Source organism: Anas platyrhynchos, chromosome 3 (genome assembly GCF_047663525.1).
Source record: "Anas platyrhynchos isolate ZD024472 breed Pekin duck chromosome 3, IASCAAS_PekinDuck_T2T, whole genome shotgun sequence".
Taxonomy (NCBI): domain Eukaryota; kingdom Metazoa; phylum Chordata; class Aves; order Anseriformes; family Anatidae; genus Anas; species Anas platyrhynchos.
The window spans coordinates 29780712-29792826 of record NC_092589.1 but is presented as its reverse complement, the minus strand read 5'-3'; the positions used below and the strand labels follow the sequence as shown (position 1 = coordinate 29792826).

The following is a 12115-nucleotide window of genomic DNA, read 5'->3' as shown; positions in this document are numbered from 1 at the left end:
GTACCCCTTTCTAAAGGGGACAGAGTGATTAGAATATTCAGGAAAATAGACAAGAACCGTATTTTGGCATTAAATGCAAAGTGAGAACAATTTCTAAGCATATAATTAGGTATGTGTTACCTAGACAATCCAAGATTAAAAAAGAAAATAGTTGGTTTACGTACAGTGAAGGGGTTGCTCGTGCAAGAAAAGCATGGTAATTAGCTTATTTACAGACAGAGTGATAGATATTGGAAGACTGTGAAAGGTAGAGATGGTGGAGTGGGGATTACAATGCATCATAAATGGCACATACAAATGAAGATCCAGAAATTATAATGCAACACAAAAGCAATGCCTACATTGTTCGCCTGATTTTTGGTATTAAGTGTGATCATTAATTATAGCTACTGGTAATATGTTTCTTCAAATTCTGTAGGCTTAGGTGTAGTTTTAGAATACATAGGAGCTGGTAGCAGATGCAGTCATGTAGCTTTCTTGGGAGGTCCAGCAAGCATCCTGGGGAAACAAGTCCTTAATTTTCACTCACATGATGGTAAAGCTGAAAATACTGACAAAAAAAAAAAATAATTAAGAAAAAAAAAAGTGTTTTAAGACTTGAAGTGCTTTTTTTATTTTATTTTATTCTTTTGGAGAAGCCTGAAGTGTTATGCAAATTATCCTGACACCACAACTTTGAAATAATTTGTAGTAAAGAAAAAGTGCTTGGAGTTTTCCAGTTTGGGGCAAGAAGAGTGTTCGGAGCTTTATGAGTAATATGGAAAAAAAATAGCATGGAAAAAAATCATATACATGACAGAGGAAGGTCATGAGATCACTGACTTCTCATGTAGTATGTGTGCTATGTTCAGTATTTGACCTTTCACATAAGGCAGAGCAGTGGCAGAGGGACCACCACCAGGGATTTCTTTGCTTCCGTTCGACAAAGACCAACACTCACCCTTCTGTACTCTCTTCTGCCTCTCAGAGGCTTCCAGTTAGAGAGTCTTTTCTGCTACACTATGTCTCGTTGGCTTTCCAATAAGATGTTATATACAACAGTGGAAGGCTTTATAAATAAAAGATGGAATTACAAGAGAGAGAAGCAAAAATAAGGATAGCAATTTGCTATCTTTGAACAGGCAAGAACCAAGGGAATCATTTTGCCAAGTATACTGATAATACAGAGCCTTTGCTTCTGAAAGGAAACTAATAGGATAGAAAAAAAAAGTTAAAGGAAGCTTTCTAAAATTGTAGGTTAACAACTTATGTTTCCCAGAAAGTACATAATAAATGAAGCATTTACACTGCAGAAACTCAAGATTAACTCTGGGATTTTCTTAAATCAAGTCGGTGTTAATTTGTAATATACCACAGTAAAATCTCATATATCTGATTCAATTTATTGGCTTGTGTTTGTGAATGCAGTCACAAGTAACCCCAAGGCTAAAAGCATGTGAATCACTCCCAAGACCTCCACATCCAGAGAGTTACCAATAGTTCCAAATGAGACATGAAGTAAGTTCTTCCACATAGACAGTCACCTCTGATTAGGCGCCCAGTTATTGCTGCTGATGTTGACCACTTCTGAGTGCCAACTTGCTCACATTTTGCTGCTTTGTGCCATGACAGCTCGCTTCTCTACAGCCTGCCTCCAGCACAACAGCATGCCATGGATCAGCAGAAGTGCTGAGACATCTCAATTGTATTACTTGATGAGGACAAAATGGCCAATAATTTGTGAGAACGTAAACAGGAATAGTATTTGAAGGGATAACGCTGTCAAAAGCTTACAATATCAGGAATGGTGGAATAGAAATATGTTGGTAATGGGGAGGATTCAATACAGCCAGCAAGATGCCTTTTGTCCTACAGATCCAAAGTGCTCTCTGGGGTTTAAAACATGGAAAACTTGATCCAACTAGCAAGCACAATGTCTGCCAACACTACCTGGAGCTAACTGCCCCACTTTTTCATCACAGCCTGACCTGGGTATAGCAGTCATCACAGCTTCTGAAGTTCCCCTTCTGGTTTGGGGCCAAGTTGCTTCCTCCTCCCGCAGCTCCTCCTGCCGCTGCTCCAGCCTTGCTGCGTGGAAACCCTCTGTCCTCTCCCACAGGTGCTACCATCCTTACCATTTTCCAAGATTCTCCTGCTCTGAGAACTGCTAATGTGACATCAAGGAGAATTAAGATCTGCTATCTGAGCTGCTGAGCATCTTGAAAGAGCCAAGGAACATCTTAAGACCACAGTTTTGGTCATGGGCTTGTGTGCATTGAAAGGGGGATGGAGAAGACAGTTTCTGATGGAGATAGATATTCTGAGGAAGATTTCTTGACTCATAGCCCAAAGAGAGTTCACTTTAAAGCCTTGCTCTCCCTTGTGGTAAGACTGGTGATATAAGGAATCCTAATTCCACCAGAAGGCTCACTCACCCCTCCTACATCACACCACAAAGCCACATACAAAGCAGCAGCACCCTTACCTGAGCTGGGGATCGGGAGTGCTGGCACAGCAAGCTGTTGGCCATGGTAGAAACCAAGCTAGAAAGAATGATACAACTCCATCTGGGGTCTTCTGCACAGTGCGGGGTGGGTACTGGGGGAACAAGTCTCCTCTGAATTTTCCTATATGGTGATTCTAAGACTTTAGGTACAAAAACACAGAGTGAAAATTAGAAGCATCCAGGCAGTTAAAAACTTCATAACTAATACATGTATTATTGATACCAATTTATCAATTTTTGTTCTCAAATTTGTACTAATGGGATAAAAACGGAAGAAGACAGATCCAAGGAGCTACCTGATAATACGATAGAATTTGCTGTCACAATAAAACGGGGCTAAAGACAAGAAGAAATCAAGTGAAAATTGATGGCTTACGTTACACTATAATATCTAACTTTTCCTTCTGGCCCACATGTTGTATAAATCTATGCCACCGCCACATAAATTTTATTGGCCTAAAACGTTATCTAGGCTTTGTTAGTGTAAATTCCCTTCCAACCACAGTAGTCAGATCATTTGTTTCTGGAACTATATAACATCACCTATTAAAATCTAGTCTGACTTTCCCACTGATCAAGAGAGAAACAGTGTTAGGAGACATATTAATAGCTTGAATGCAAATAATTCCCTTCTCACTTCCCATTAACATTAACCATTATAATTCACTGTCTTTACATACCTTCCTTGTGTACTGAAACTACCAGAAGTCACGAAGCACAGACATCCTTTATTTAGATGAGAAGGTCAAAGTTAGAATGGAGGACAACCAGGAAAGAGGGTTTCTGCTAACAGGAATCATCCACCTTTTTTTCAAAATTGAGTTTCAGTTTGAATTAGATGAAGTCTTTTTTTCTTCCTAACCCTCCACTCAGCAGGAAGCTGCCCACTGAGCTGCCTCTGCCCAAATACCAGCAGCAAAGCCAGGTGTCAGTGTCACTGAGGGCTGGGGGCTCCCAGACTGCCTGGCTTGGTGGCCAGTCTCCCAGGGACTGCTGTGGGCAGATGTCTGTGGGAGATGGGGTGACCTCAGGACTCCGCTTTGGATATGCTGCAGAAGTTCACCAAGTGCAAGAAATTTCAGTCTCTAAATCCTGGAATCTGCCAAATAAGATTTGTCACGTCAGCAAACTTTAATCTCTTTGTCTGGAAGCTCTGCCTAAGGTAGCAGCTTTCACACCAGGAAACAGAAAGACAATGGATACCAGACCACAAGTCGTGCAGTGAATCACACCGACAAAAATGGGAATGAAGCTGTGCTTTCAGTTTACAGAAACTCCCCGAGCATAAATGAGTATCAAGAACCTCTTTCTAGCCTCTCTTCAGGTGCAGTGCTGAGCTTTGGCTGGCTGCACTCCTCCCTCATACTGCCCAAAGACATCTCTTTTGCACCCTTACACACCCAAATCCTTGCCCAGGATTCCCCTGCTCAGGCTGGGGACTCATGGCAAGGATCCTCCTTTTGAACAGGGTGTGTACAGCACCCAGCACAAGAGGGCTCTCCAGCGCTCAGCTACCACAAGCAAGAAGAAAATACAAATAAACCTCCCATTAAAACCATTATCAAATTATATAATTCTCTGACAATGGATAATCAGCTATATTATTTTTGGAGCTGCAAAAGACTTTATGTTTAATTAGCAGTCCAACTACCAATATATAAGAATAAGAATACTATCCTAAGAATATTCTTGAATATTGTTGAAGGATAATATTCTCAGCAAAAGAATCAAGTCCTGTAGATTGCTGACTTCCCTTTAAAACAGAAATGAAGCCAGGGAAGGTCAAAGGATTTCATTACCTTGCTGGAGGTGCTCAGAAATGGTGCAGGAAGACGCTTACATTGCTAGCTGAACCTTCCAGCATGCTCTGCAAAGGGACAACCAACCCATTGAGCAGTTATCCTAAAGAAACCATCTGAACATTAGGCTGCAGCACACTCATTATGGATTGTTTCAACTTGCAGCTGACGTGCTTATTGAGCAAAAATTGCTTGGAGCTATGTCTCAGTTTCATATAATCCTCTGCTAGGCAGACCTTTTACAGCCCTAATTTCTACTGTCAGCTAAAGTAAAAAAAAAAAAATATGACTTGTTGCATGCTTGGAGCCCAGATCAGGCTGGAGCACATTTGCATTTTTTCCTATCTTTTTGGAGGTGCAGTGACCACAGTGAATAAACTCCCAGTCTCTACATGGTCTTCTGCCTTTGAGCCAAACAATCAAATGTTCCCTGGAGGTTCGACAGTGCAAGACTTTCTGCACAGAGCCAGAGGCTGACTGAAGTTTTTGGAGTTTTCATTCCAGTCTGTCACAGTGTGGTTATAGCGAGAAAACAGTTCATATGAAAAACTACACCTTCTCCTTCTGCGCTTCTTGTGCGTCTGAGTCAGAGCTGCTAATGTTATGGACACATCCACACCACCCACCTCCTTTTTTATAAGAAAAAAAAAAAAAAACCCACAACCCTGAAGTCCAGTCAAAGAGTAGATATAATTTTTTTTTCCCCACTCAATTTAGAAAACAGAGACCACACCTGACACCTAAATCAAGTGTCTTATCTGAAAGCTGCAGAATATCAGGGTATGCTGTGAAAAGGCAGCCAGCCTACTTCTTGCTGCTTAATTGGCTCATCTGAGATAGGTAATATCAGTTTTAATTTGCATTGCCTAAAGCTAGAATCAGTGTTTTGTTTCCACATTGCAGAAGCATTTATAAAGGTGAATGCTATGTCAGACTGGATGGTGAGAGGATGACTGTTCTTTCCTTCAGTGGAGGACTGAAGGATCACCACTGAGGATCATTCCTCAGAGGAGGAATGGAGGATCATCATGAAACTACCAACAGCCAGAAGGTTCAGAATAAACAAATGGAGGTGGTTCCTCATGCCATGTGTAGCTAAGCTGTAGAAATCCTTGCCAGCATGTTGTTGCAGATGCTTAGGTTGATATCAACGTTAATTCAAAAGGCTACTGAACAGATTCAGGGAAGGAAGTGGATCTGTCCCAAGCTCAGGAAACCCCTGCACTTCAGATGGCAGGCATGCTGGCCACCACTGTACACAGAGTATGGGCAATGGACTGAGCCTCCAGCCTAGCTGCACGAATGCTGTGGCTGCTGCCAGCAGAAACACTTCAGCAGGAGAAGGGGGAGAGAGACATGAGCCTGCTTGGAGCTGGCCCCAGGCAGCCAACAGCACTGCCAGGGTTTGCAGTTTGCACGTTGGTTCTCATATCAGGGTGAAAAATGCTCTGACCTACAGGGATGTAATTGAAACATCAGGTGAAAACATGAAAAGCACCACACTGTAAGCCTGTCACTTGGTGAATTTGGCTCTTACATCTTTACCGGGCATCTGAACAGATTTCAGTCTCCTTGAATCTGTTAATTAATGAAAACAATCTGACAAAAACTATCCTAGTTCGTGAATTAAAAGTACAAGTCACCGTGTGCAATTCTGTTTTTTAATGGAGAAATAGCCTTATCAAAATCAGTTTTCTATACAGGATATTCATAGGATGTCCCCAGTTCTAAGCATAGTATGTGATAGTATCTACTTCTTTGCTCTCTGGATTTCAAGATATCAAATATATTCCAAATGAGAAAAAAAAAAAAGTAGTATTTTGCTAATCCCTGCACAAAGTACAAACACAGAATTTGGCAACTCCTTCCCAAAGTTAGGCTGAAAATCCCACCAAGAGAGAAAGATGCTCTGAAGGCACCCAAAGTTCTATTTCTGAGCCTTGACACAAGGCAAACCCTTCCTGGAGTAATGCTCTATTAGTAGAAGTATTTTATGGTAATCATTGCTGCATGGTGCCAGCACGCTCTAGGCAGCTGACAGACAGTGGGCTGGGGGCAGCCCAGGCTTGTTAGATGAAATTTCAGGTCTGGAGAGAGAGAGGAAAAAAAAAAAAAAAAAAAAAAAAAAAAAAAAAATGAGCCACACAAAAGTGGCAAGGTGCCTGTTTCACAGGGTTTAATAGCAAGAATATTTTCACCAGTAGTCACCAAAATGTATTGCACTGGAGGCTGTGCTGGCATGATAGAGGAGAGGTTTTACCTATCTGTATCCTAATGAGTGGGACTTAGCTATGCACAGGGCACTGAAGCTCAGGTCAGGTCACCAAAAATAATAAAGGATGAAAGCCACCTGCTTTCATTCAGCCATGTTGAGGTTGGCTCCAGGACCTTCTACATCCCAGACCAAAGCCCCACCACTGCTCTGACACCCTGCCTCACCTAGACCCACCCTGCCATTTGATTTTCCCAACCCACGCCTGTTTTCATTTAAGCTTTCAACAAGTTTTGATTATGTTCCTATTCAGGAAAAAAATCTCAAAAGCTGTTCTGCTTGATCAAGACCTTCTCAGAGAAGAGATTTAAGGCTTTATGGAAGAAGAGGATCCAGACCTGGTAGCTGGCTCACTAGTTCTTCTATGAGTCCGGCTCAAGTCATTTTTCATTAGTGACTCTCACCCCATTTCCTTTACTTTGTGACATTAACATGATGCTAGACACTAACTCACCACTCCGGAGACATATGTTAGAGAGGCAAAATATCTAGTCATCTTTAGGCAGCTTGCCACCATCCATCACCAAACCCATTTCAGAGACAAATGCAGAGAGCTGGATCCGAAAGTAGATTGCAAACCACATTACACATGGGAAACAAATACTATCCAGGAAACCTTTTTACAGGTCTAAATTATAAATTACTCCTTGGAAGAGTTTTTATTTTGGAGAAGCATTTGGTGAAATGCTGTATTTGACCACAGACAGCTGGGCTACTTAATCATTTTGTATCATTTACATCCATAGCAACTTATTTAATCCACAGTGCATATATGACTACAAACCTTCAGAGAAAAAGAATAACATATATATATGCCTCTACATATAAGTATATACTAACATAAATATATGTATATTTGTGAGTACACTTACACACACTGCAGTATCTGATATGATATTGCATCTCATCTTACATTAAAGAAATTACATGAACAGGATTTTTTTAAAACTCAGTTCACTGAGGACACTGAAATTTCAAAGGCAAGAAAAGTTCTTATGTTAATAAACATTTCTTTTCAGCTGTAGCAGTTAACAGTTGCATGGAACTAATGCTACACAAGGAACAAGTCTGACTCATTTGTCTGCACTAAAACGATCGTACAAACAAATGCCTCAGCTGTTATAAAGCTAACTTAGTTTCCCAATGAGCTCTTAGTGAAATATGTAAATACACTTCTATATGTATTTCAGTAATTTAATATTCAACACAGCGTGATACTGCTCACACAAATATAAGTAAAGCAGTACACGAAGAAGCAGAGGAAAAGGTAAAGGTATTTGCAGGAGTGAATGTTATAATTTAGAAAAGCACCTGATGAAATGCGTAAGGGTATATGGAACCAGAAGAATAAGGAGAAAACTCTGGCTTTTCTTTCTAATCATTCAATGTGTCCTTCTAGAGGTTGATCACAGCCTCCTCGGAGCTGTTTGGTTTGAAGGAAAAAATCACAGCCTGCAAGAAGAGTCAGTTTTAAAGATGAACGTGAACACAACTCTGGCTAGTGAACTGCGAGTCTTCTGGGTAGCAGCACAAAGCATCCATCACAATGGTGTAAAGAGCCAGGTGTGCACATCAGGGGAGAGGATTTACATTCACAAGAAGGCTCTGTGGTTGTAATGTTAACTTTGTCCACAACCACTAACAGGAAATTCCACTGGTCCCCTTTTGCAATTTAGGATAAGCTTGTCTCTTGTATAGGACCACTACTTTCTAAGTGCGGTTCAACCTTACATTTGAGAAATATTCTTTAAAACAGAGGAAAATTTACACTTGATACTTGCTCTCTTTATCAAAAATCATGCTGCTCAGAGGCAACTGCGCAGTAGAAACCAAAGTGGCACTATCCTATATATTTGTTCCAGTAGCCTTCATCAAAGACAAACTGATTAAAGTTATTGACAATAAGCAAGATCCATATCAGGAACCTAGTTGTGAGCAGCCCTCGTGCCAACGCCATGCGTCATATGAGAATTATGTAGGTTACCAGCAAGAGCCATTCAATACAGCACAGTTGCCATCTATCACGTTTATCTGCGTGTATATTTGGGTGGGATTTTCACCAGTTCTCAGATCTGCTTTACTTCAGCTATCATTTAAAACATGGAAAAATCCTCTTGATTTCCTGAGCAGGATGATGCTGGGAGTCTCACCTTACAACCACAGGGGCATCTGGGCAAAGACCATGCTCTCACTGGCATCCTCTGTATGGCTACAGTCACTGGCAGCAGCACCTGTAGACCTAGCCCTGCCTTCAGTTCTTGTCTCCTACAGTGTGAAATGAGCACTGTGGTGCTCTTCAAGAAACTGTTTGAAAGAGGATAGGCAACCTGAAAGCAAATAGCTGATGAAAGCTTTCTGCTTTCCAAAGCAGCTAGGTCTGCTCAAGATGACAAAAGGCTAGACACTGGCATGTGTTTTACATAGTTAACAGCCCCCTGTGTGCAGCATATTCCAGTTGGGGTTTAAGAACAATTCATCCCTTTGTAAAGTTTGCCCACTGCAGCCACACTACTGCAGAGGTCGGGAAGAACTGGCTTATCTACTACCTGTGTGTTAGTCACACAAACTAAAGCCTACAGATTGAGCAACCAACTGTTTTGCACTTTGGGGTTCAGAAGTCTGCCCTCTGTTAAGCACCCCCCATCCTGCTTATATCTTACACATACTATTCCTCAGTGCTTCATTTCAAGTCCATTTCCCATAGACAGAAAGTGGTACAAGACTGTCTTTTTTGTCTAAGCTACAGGCACACTCTGTATAACTGAGTTTTAAAAAATACTCAGTTCAAAGATGCAACATAAACAGGCTGGGTGACATTGGTATAAGCTATTTTGACAGTTTCATATCATAGCACTAGGGAAATGAGCAAGCCTGCATGTTACTAAGCAAAGAAAATTCTGTTGAAAGTGATGAGGACAGAATTCAAGCCCGCTCCTAAGAGGCTGAGCTCTTTGGAGCATTCACAGTACCTGCTGCAGGTAATCAAATGCTCAGCGGGGCCAGTGGAAGGGGAAGGACTCCTGCAGAAGACAGTTCAGAGCACATACACTGCATGGATCCTCTGCGAGAGCTTTGCTCTCCAACCACTGACTGTACGCAGACCCTGGGAAGACTGGGCTCTGGGTTTAGTCATCTTCAGTTAAATTCCTCACATAGACAGGTCTGAATATCTGCTAACACATACATTTGTGCTGTGATTCTCAGCAATCCCCTATCAGTCCAAACCACTGTCAGCATTTTCACATTCAATAAATTCTTGGCATTTCTGTTGAATTTTGTTCGTGGCACATGCACATTAGCTGAGCTCCACAACACATCTGTTGCGCAGCTAAGTAGATGATGCAGCCCAGGGGCTTGGCCACACTTCCAGGACTTGTTTAAGACTACACAGTCCAGTAGAGAGACTGGGAATAGTAACCTAGGGGTCCCATTTCTCAAATTGTAAAGTGACTTCCCTCTCTGTTCCAACCAGTATTTTGTGTGTTTCTCTTAATTTTTACAAGATTTCCTTAAAAAGGACATCTAGGACAAAGTGACAGGGTTGAATTTGTAAAGCAGGAACTCATTCTTTCCTTTAAAGTTTTTGTTTGTTTGTTTGTTTTCCTCCCCTCCCCCCTATAGTTTTGGGGCTTGGACCTCAACCTTAGATGTTTCAAATCCAGAGATCCACAATTTCTGAGTACCTTGTGTGGCCATTTTACAGAGTCCAGATTTTTGTTAAGTGCAGAGCACTTTCTTAGTAGGGATCTGACCTTGTTAACACACACCTGAAAAGGGAGGTATCCAAAGGTTGTGGCCACTCTTAGAGACGCTGTGAACTGCTCTCACAGTGAGGCATGCTCTCTGCCACCCCAAAAGCTGGGCTCTCTTGACCTTCATTTCAGGCATTCCAGACGAGCAACAAGAAAGCTGCCAGCTTCACAGGGACATGTTAAAGATATTTTTAAAATCCTCTGCTCTCTGTCAGCTATAACACCCTTTCTGAAGGTTAAAATAGTAACCAGTTTCCAGCATCCACAAACCAAACCCCAATAGCTACTTTTGGCACCATCTGACACATTCTTGGCAGTCTCAGCAGGGAGGCCAGGCACAGGCTGGATGCAAAGCCACTGACATCCCGTCTAGAAACAACTCAGCCATGCTGGTGAAAATGCTTTAAAACACTGTATGCAAGGAAAATATCTTCAAACAAGATTATCATCTTATATGGACAAAGCACTACTTTGAAATCCACTGTTGCAGAACATGGCACACTCTTCTCTCTCACCAAGGCACAAGCGCCGAGATCTGTAATCATAGCAGTAGCACTGCTAAAACCAGCACGACAGAATGCAAACGTGCTCCCAAGTCAAACAGAAGACACCAGAAGAGGGAAATCATGTTCCCAGAATTCCAGCCTACAAAAGACATCCAAAAAATCAGATTAATTCAAACAGACGCTCAGTAAATTCTAATCGGGGCAAAATGTGGAGCGTTTCCCCTTTTATCACATTTTTCCATCAACTGTTGCTGTTACGCATGTGAAGTACCAGCAGTCCCTTGTGAGAAGCAAATACGCACAACCTCCAACAAAAGCCCATGCTTCAGCAACAGCACTCATTAACCAGGCCCTGGCCCACAGAAGGGCCTTGTTATCAAGAACCCCCAAACAGTGCTATTCAGTGCGCTCCTTTATTGCAAGCTACAAAGCAGCAGTGACTACAGAAGGTTATGATGATCTCTTACAAAGGGAAATCCATTAAATTATGTGCCTTACCTCAAAGGAAAACCAGGGTCTTGTCCATGCGGAAGAGCACTTCTTCGGTTTTTCAGAGAGGGAGGACCAAGAAAATTGGTTAGCAAGAGCATCACTTCTGTTTCTTCTGTACAAGGAAAACATAATTCATTCCTTCTCAGCAGTGAAAAGGAGAGGGCATGTAGTAGGAAAGAAGGATCCAATGATGTGTTTGCCTTGGTAGCATCATCCTAGGCTTTGAAATCAGCCCCTGCAGGAGAACGCAGGAAACAGAAAATTAGAGAGGTATTTGCAAGGGACCTTAACCAACAGCTTGCCAGTTTATGCCAGCTTTCTTTAAAATGTCATTGTTTTATTTTACATCTAGTTAAAAATCTTCACGTTGAGCAATTCTTGAAGAAAGTCACTGAGAAGGCCTCAAATTCAAAATGCTAAAGCAGAAGGATTTGCCATGTGGAATGACTTAAAGATGGAGGATACCTCACTGTAACTCAGCCTGCTTGATTCTTTTAACATGGTTGGGAATTTAACAAGTTAATGCTGAAAAAGGTCTCAAAATCTTTCAGTGGAGGACATAACACTTAAGAAAAGCATGCTTAATGGTACCCTTGAAATCAAAAACTAGTATGAAGAAACTACTCCATCAAAATATTGCTTAAATTTTGCTATCTCTAGGGCGTTACCCATACATTACACGCAGCACAGACAACAGTATTTTAACCTTATGACAACAATAAACCAGGAGAGAAATCAGCTGGACTCCAGCTCAGAACAGGTAAAGGTACTAAAGAGAGAACAGATGAAATGAGGTTAGCTGAAGTTTC

General features: G+C 41.6%; 1 long non-coding RNA gene across 5 annotated transcripts in view; it reads right to left on the bottom strand.

Moving 5' to 3' along the window:
* The window catches only part of LOC106018347 (uncharacterized), an 83282-nt gene extending 71167 nt beyond the window's left edge, over positions 1-12115 (bottom strand). For all 5 annotated transcript variants that reach the window (XR_011808139.1, XR_011808137.1, XR_011808138.1 and 2 more), the window contains exons 1-3: positions 12013-12115; positions 11313-11541; positions 2465-2625 (exon numbers count right to left, since the gene is read on the bottom strand). This is a non-coding gene — a long non-coding RNA (uncharacterized lncRNA). The remainder of the gene's footprint in view (positions 1-2464; positions 2626-11312; positions 11542-12012) is intronic.